Here is an 8,597-nt window from a genome sequence, read left to right as displayed (position 1 = left end):
AGCCGCTGTTGTTGACGGCCATCGTTCTTCTCCTAGATCTATCAACAGTGGTGTTCCTCAGGGCTCTGTCCTATCACCAACTCTCTTCCTTTTATTCATCAATGATCTTCTAAGCTGTACATCTAACCCTATCCACTCATACGCTGACGACTCCACCCTTCACCTTTCCATTCGGTTCCCGCATCGCCCATCTCAACAGTTACTTCAACAAGCAAGGGATGAGGCTGTGGCACACCTAATGTCTGATTTGGCTCGTATCTCTTACTGGAGTAAAAATAATATGGTTGTCTTTAATGCATCTAAGACTCAGTTCTTACACCTATCAACCCGACAAAATCTTCCACAGGTATACCCACTAATGTTTAATAATATTCAGCTTAATCCTGCATCATCCTTGAACAAGCTTGGGGTTTCATTTACTCGGGACTTATCTTGGAAATATCATATTACATCTCTTGTAAAATCTGCTTCCAAGAGATTGGGTGTGCTAAGCCGACTCTGCACTTTCTTCACCCCTGCACAATTGTTGACTGTATACAGGGGTTTTATCCGCCCCTGTGTGGAGTACAACTCTCATGTGTGGGGAGGCTCCCCACATACAGCTCTTCTCAATAGGGTGGAGGCAAAGTCTTTTCGTCTCATTAACTCTCCTCCTCTTACTGACTCCCTTCAACCTCTGTCTCTTCGCCGCACTGTTGCATCTTTATCTCTTTTCTATCGCTACTTTAATGGTCACTGCTCCTCTGAACTCTCTGCTTGCATTCCTCCACCTCTACGACGGGCGCGTAGCACCCGTCTGGCAGCAAACTCTCATCCTTTTTCTGTCCAACTCTCTAATGCAAGAGTTAACCGTTACTCCCAGTCTTTCATTTATGCAACACGTCAGCTCTGGAACTGTCTCCCTCTGTCTGTATTTCCTGCTGCCTATGATCTCCAGTCTTTCAAACGCAGTGTGTCCAGGCATCTCAAAATGATCGGATCTTGAATTTGGCTCTCTCTTGTATTTTGTTTTTCTCTTGGAGGGAACTGTTACTGCGGGCTCATGGCCTTTGGTTCCTTCTTCCTCGCATTAAAAAAAAACAAAAAACAATATTAATTCTGGAGAATTCTTATAAATATTTTTAATATTTGGAATCCCCCTTTTAAAAGTATATTATTTTTGCTGTATATTAAAAACTGTATATTCCATGACAGAGAGAGAGAGAGAGTGAGAGAGAGTTAGAGAGAGAGAGAGAGCAGAAGGGAGCAAGTGGGTGAATGTAGAGAAAACTGAGTCGTAAATTAGAAGACTATGGGGCTAAAGAAAATTCAGGAAGCTAATGGAACGAGAGAGAGAGAGAGAGAGAGAGAGAGAGAGAGAGAGAGAGACAGACAGACAGACAGACAGACAGACAGACAGACAAAGAACGACAGACAGACAAAGACAAACAAAGACAAACAGACAGACAGAGAAACACAGACAGACAGACAAACATAGACAGACAGACAAACACAGACAGACAGACAGACCGACACACAAACAAACACAGACAGACAGACAAACACACAGATAGACAGACAGACACAGACAGACAGACAATATTTATAAAAAAACACCCCTCAGTCTCAACCTCTCCCATTCCAGACCAAACACCGTCCAGAAACCAAAGACTGTGTCGAGTCAAAAAACACGTTCCAAACACGTAATGATTCGCCCTTGAGAAGTCTGGCCACGCGAACTGCGAGTCCAAGGGTCCGAGGCAACAAGTCCAGATCGATCCCTTATAATCGCCCTCGTGGTAGTTGGGTTTAAGGGTCAATTTTAACCTACCCTCGATCGCGTGGTTTTGGACTTTATCGTGAGGCTCCTAAGGTGACCGCTTAGAATTTCAGATTTTCTCTCTGGATTTGGAATGGGTGGGTTTTATTTATTTATTAGTGGGAGAGAGAGAGAGAGAGAGAGAGAGAGAGAGAGAGAGAGAGAGAGAGAGAGAGAGAGAGAGAGGAAAAAGGGGAGAGAGAGTGGGTGAGAAGGACGGGGAAGAGATTGGGAGGAGATAGAGAAGGAGGAGAAGGGAAGCGCGTTATAGAAGTGTTGAGGAATGAAGGGCGAATAAAAGACAAGAAAATGAATCTTTCTCAATAACTGGTCACTGCAATTCACTCAAAAAATGATAAAATTTTCCATCAATGAGGCAACTGTTTAATCAATCACAACATTGATAATATTTTCTGTATTGTTCGAGGAATCACTCTCGAAAATTTAGTTACATAATCACATGAACTCCTTATGGAATTCAATAAATTTCCAATCTCACAACTTCCTTTGCCACTAAGCTGAATGAAATTGTCTGGAGTTAACTGGAGTAGATCATTGCATTAATGGTGTCCCTACTTTGAAAATGCATTATCTCTCACAGCGATGATCATTCTGTCTTATCTTACGCATTGAAATACACTCACATAACATGAGAACCAAAATTTATGTAATTTGTATATACTGTACAGAATTTTCCATCAAGTGATACAGCAGTCTTTTTTATTTCTTTCTTTTTTTCGTTTCAGTAGATATCCGAAGACTGATGATGATACTGAAAATTATCCTGTGTCATTTTATACACTGAACCACTATCACAATCAGCAGTCCTAATTTTTCATGTAGCCTAATCATTTGCAGTTCCATCAAATATCTAGAAACTTTTTATTTGTTTGATAGCTCAGGAAATGATGACATAAACTTTTCCATTTCACTGGCAGTTCATGTCGCCTTAACTGTAATATTATTTTATGCTTCAAACCAATTTTCCCAAAACTTATACCTCTGAATTTCCAATATCTTTTCCAATATCATAAATCCTTAATGACGTTTGTTAGTAAAGTTTTTGATCTTTTGTCAGTCGAAATTTGACAAGGTAAGGGTGATATTACTGCCTGTTATTTTATTCATTGAGGGAAATTACTCTGAAAACCTATGACCCTTAATACTCCCAAATATAATATTAATCGAATGACATTTTCAAATAGAGTGGAGAATTCAAATCTATCGGGATCACTCCATTACTGTAATTTATCTGATTCCTAATTTAGTGTAAACATAATGTAATATAGTCCCCGTTTTTCCTGGGCAGTTGGATCCCCTCTCTTCACACGTTATTTTAAATTTACCCACTTCCATATTTAATCCAGTCCTAATATAATAGAGTTTTCAATGCCTCTGGACAATTGGACCCTCTCTCTCTCCCTCCATCGTGCCACATTTAATAAGACTCTCGCCCCCACAACCCCAGTCACATCCCCATCCAGTTCTCTCATCTTTGGGGAGTTCATTTTCTGGTGCCTGAGTTTTTGTTAATAAAGTTCAATTACCTTTACTGGCCTGGGTGAGCTGGGATTAAGTGTGGATGGAGGAATGAGTGTGTTGGTGAAGTGGAGAGCAGGGAGATGGAAGAGAGATGGATGGAAGATGGATAGATGGAAAGATAGAGGGATAGATAGGAACACACACACACACACACACACACACACACACACACACACACACACACACACACACACACACACACACACACACACAAACTATCATCGGAGTCTCCACTGAAATTGGCAGTATTTTCATTTAGATATAGACAGATCCATAGACAGCAAACCCAGATAAACGAAAGGCAAGTGGTCAGACAGCTAGGAGGAGAGACAGAGAAAAGCAGACAGAGGGAGAGACAGAGAAAAGGAGGCGGAAGGAGAGACGAAAAAAAAAAAAAAAAAAACAGGGAGAAGGACGGGCAGAGAAAAGTAGGCAGGAGAGACGGAGAAAAGAAAACAGAAGGAGAGGCGGGGAAAAGCAGGAAGGAGAGACAGAGAAAAGCAGACAAAAGGAGAGGCAGAGAAACAGGTAACAGAAGGAGAGACAGAGAGAAACAGACAGAAGGAGAGACAGGGAAAACAGGCAGAAGGTGAGACAGAAAAAGGAAGGTAGAAGGAGAGGCAGAGAAAAGCAGGGAACAGGAAGGGCAGAGAAAGCAGTCAGAAAAAGGCAGGCAGAAGGTGAGGCAGAGAAACAGCAGACAGAAGGATAGATAGAAAAGCAGACAGGAGGAGAGACAGGGAAAACAGAGGGTAAGACAGACAAAGGTAGAAAGAAGGAAAAGCAGAGGAAAGCAGAGAGACAGAAAAACAGGCAGAAGAAGCAGAGAAAAGCAGGCGGAAGGAGAGACAGAGAAAGGTAGACAGCCCGGCAAATTCTGACAGGTAAAGGATCCGTAGTCAAAAATGTTCAACTCATACATTTATTCCCGGCAAAACCTCTCTTCCTCCTGTACCTTTTTCCTTTCCACTGAGTACCCGGGAAAGGCTGGGATGGGAGGCGTGTAGAATGACTTTTGACTGCAACTGTACACAGGGGAGAACGCGTTTCATAGATATATAGATTGATCAAGAACAGGACTGATTAACAGACACTGCCATACCGTACATGGATTGTTTGACTGACTGACTGACTGATCGATTCATTTAATTTGGGAGGCCGGAAAATCAACATAGATATAGATTTACATAGACAGGTCAACCGATACAGATGGAAAAATACACACATAAATAGACAGATCGGCCGAGAGAGAGAGAGAGAGAGAGAGAGAGAGAGAGAGAGAGATAAGGTGGGAGTTGCAGCTCTGAAGATAAGAGAAAATTCACACACACACAAAAAGAGAATAAAGTGGAAAAACAGCACTAGTAAAAAAAACTCGTAAAAAATGAGGAGGTGGGAGGGTGACTTCGTAAAACTGGAGCCAAACTGAGTAATTTAGAATGCACATAAAAGATTTTATGATCTGTATTCTTTGTTATATCTTTTCAACATTCATTTTCTCTTTTCATTTATCAAATAAAAAGATAAGCAAATAGATAGTTGCATAACTAATGAGGAAAGCACTATGTAAATATTCTGCCACAGTGTTATAATTATGCAACCTTCTCGTTACAGATCTATCTGTCTATCTCGGCCTATCCATCTATCTCTCTATCTATCTATTTATTGCCAGATACCTTCATCCCGTAAAGGGTGGCCAGAAACAAATTGCCCTTACATCACCCTGTCCTCTGCCATTGAAATCTCACCCTCTCGTATATATCTCTTTACTCCTTCCATCCATCTTATCCCTGGTTTCCCCCCTCCCCCTCCCCTCTCCCCGCCCCCTCCTCTTTCCTCCTATTCCCTCCACCTCCTTCACATACACTCTCCAAGTCAGTCTCTCATTCTCCATCCTTTCCACACGGGCAAACCATCTCAAAGTATTTCTCTTAACACTTTCAATCACATCCACATCGTAATAAATCAGTGTCCCTATTTCAGTTGTAGGTCCAAAGAAACTAGGGCAAAGAAGCCCAGCCTAGTGATATCTTAGTCGGCCCAGGAAATGAACACAGACCTCTTCCTTGCAGGGAGATAAATAAGTTCTTATTTCACATAGAGTTCGTTAAAAGATTAGAGAAACTGCGTAATATAAAGTAGATGAATGGATCTGTAGTCTGTAGTTTCCACTGTATCTATTCATCACTTTCTTCCCTAAAGCAGGTGTTCTTTAAGAAGTACCTCGATACCCCCTGGGGTTAACGAATTGAGCTCTTGGAGTTTTTTATTTATAATTTTTTTTTTTTATGTGACCGACTCTGGGCATAGGCTTCACAGCCTGCTTTCAGGGCCCAGTAGTCCTCCTATGTACCGCACACCTCTACATGTCATCACTTCGGCGCTAACACCCACCGTCCATACTGAATACATGCAAGGGCTATCTCATACAGGACTGGTGTATTGGTATTAGCGGGGGTATTTTTACGACATGTCGGCGGGTCTTTTGGTAGATCAGTAAAGTCTGATATTTATGATATTCAAATCCTTAAACTGTTCCCTGCCCCAGCAGGACTTGAACTCGAGTCCGTTAGGACTGCAGACCAACTCTCTACCGATTGAGCCACCGCCTCCCCAGGTATCCAGAAAGACATTAGAGAGAACAATTTGTGTATGGTAACTACACTAAATTTTTGTGTGTGTGAATGCTATTTTCTTGAAAACAAAAATAAAAGTATCCATAGAATTCTGCTGCTTGTACATCGCCATTCTCTTTTCTCATTTCACATAAAACTAACAGTAAACGGAGTAACTGTATCGGAGAGAAGGTATCAGGTTGACTTGGAGATGAGCCTGTGAGTATCGGGGCCGAGAAAGTTTAAAACTATTGCCTTAGAGAGGCAGATAGAGGGATTGATAGATAACTGGTGTAGATTAATAGATAGATCATCAGATACCTGTACATGGATTAGCATTTCCTTTAACGATAATCCTTAATAACTGCCAAATTTCCCCTTTTTCTCCACTTCCAAGACAAGGGTCCCGAAGCTAGGCTACAGTTAGCCGGGAATAGTTATAGGTAAGAGACTGATCCACGCCACTACAGTATTATCACATGCACTGTATCCATCTATCTATAGTCAGACGACCTAATCCCGAAAGGGGTGGTCACAGACAATTTGCCTCCATGTCGCCCTGTCCCCTGCCATTACGCTGCCCCCGACAACCCACACACCCCTTTCTCATATACCTCTCCACTCCATCCCATCCTCGGTCTCCCCCTCCCTCTCCCCTCCTTCCACCTCACACTCTCCCCGTTTGTCTCCTACCCTTTAGCCTCTTCACATGGCCAAACCACCTCAATATTTTTCTCCTAAAACTTTCTGTCACATCCACATTGACACGACAACGCTCCTTCATTACTTTATTTTGTCAGTCCGTCTCTCCATGTACCTCCACATGTTCCTCTTAAATAACTCATTGCCACTGCTCTCATTCTTGACTTGTGTCCTTCCAATAAGGTCATAGTCCCGCTTCCATACGTTAGAGTTGGCATCACAATATTATCATGCAGTGACCTTTTTACTTCTGTGCTCACTTACCTTATTTCTTATCACTGCTTTCAAAGAACCAGCAATCTTTCTTCCCTGATGTACCCTTTCAAACCCTTTATCCTCTACACTTCCATCCTTACTCATCACACTATACCCAAGAACTTAAATGCGCTCACATTTTCCATTTTCTAACCACCCAGCTTCAATGTGCATTCAATGACTTCATTTCTCGTGAGACAGTAACTTTACTCTTCCCTACATTCACCTGTAAATTTCGTTTCTTACACACTTTCCCAAACTCATTCGCCAAGCCTTGTAGTTCCCCTTTGTCTTCTTAACTATACAGATGTCATCTGCAAACAACAGAACAAAGTTTGCACACACTGCCCTCTCTCATTAGGTCCGCTCCAACATGCAGTGCCCTACCATGCATCACTTTTAAATAATCCCATTCATATATAGATTGAACACCCTTAGAAGCATGACATATCCCTGTTTCAGTTCAACATTTAGATAGATTTTTACTCGGTTCACCATCCACACGCATTGCAGCCCTAATGTTCTCAAATGTGCATTCCACGGCATTCAACAGTTTCCCATTTACTCCATATAATCTTAAAGTTTTCCACATTCCATGTCTTTCCACTCTGTCATATTCTTTCTTCAAATCCATGAAGGCCACACACAACTTCTTTCCTTTTTCTAGAAACATTTCGTAAAGGATGAATACCTGATCTACAACCACTTCCCTTACCCAACTAATTCCTCTCTTATTTCCCTAAGTCTGTCAATAAGTATCCTACCATATACTTTTCCTATTACACTAAGAACAAAATGCTTTAGTGATTACCATACTTTTTTTTTTTTTTTTTTATTTCTTGCCTTTGCCATTGTACAGCCGAATAACTATACCTGACTTATGTTTGGGACTCTACCTTCTTCCCAGGCCAAATCTGCACATTATCATCATCCATTCTACCACTGTCTCTCCCCTATGCTTCAGCATTTCACTGCACAATCCATCAGTTCCTGGGGCATTCCCCATTTTGACTTTCTTGTTTCCACTAGCACCCTACTGATCTCTTTCTCATTTCTCGTTTCTCTCCTTCTCTCAGACATCCCCCAGCCACTTATAGTCGCATACCTTCATCATCTGAGCTTAACAATTTCTTAACCTGCCCCATCCTGACCACTTTTCCACCACTGACTCCCCCCAATCCTGACCATTTTTGGAAAAAAAAAAAATTTTGACTCAAACCTCCACTTTTGGTGAGAAATCTCGAAAATTCATAGAGAAATTGCTCAGCTGAGGTTTAAAATACTCGATCCAGGTACCAGTACCTCCTTACCTTACTGGGTTTTCTAACAGGCTGGCACCAAAGTTCTATGGGAGGGTAACTATTTCACACCACTCATAAACGGTATTTATTTATTTACTTGGTACGAATTTATATGTAGTACGAGAGTATAATGGTTTTCAAACAGTAATATAGGCATTATTAGCATTGTTTCACTCACTAACTCATCACCATACCTGACCTTTTTTTGCCACATTACCTGATCATCATTTCTGACTGTTTCTTCCTCTAATGCTATGTAAAGTTAGTCATCCACATTGTCATTGATTGGAAAATCACTCTGGCCCTGAATTTCGTACCGTGGCATGACATGGCTTTACTGGCCAGGTCACTGATGACAGGTGAATTGCTGAGACAATGGCATGC

The sequence above is a fragment of the Coenobita brevimanus genome, chromosome 2, assembly GCF_032717465.1.
Source record: "Coenobita brevimanus isolate Jiangsu-jjx chromosome 2, ASM3271746v2, whole genome shotgun sequence".
Classification (NCBI taxonomy): Eukaryota; Metazoa; Arthropoda; class Malacostraca; order Decapoda; family Coenobitidae; genus Coenobita; species Coenobita brevimanus.
The sequence above is the reverse complement of the archived record's forward strand: the minus strand, read 5'-3'. Positions refer to the sequence as shown.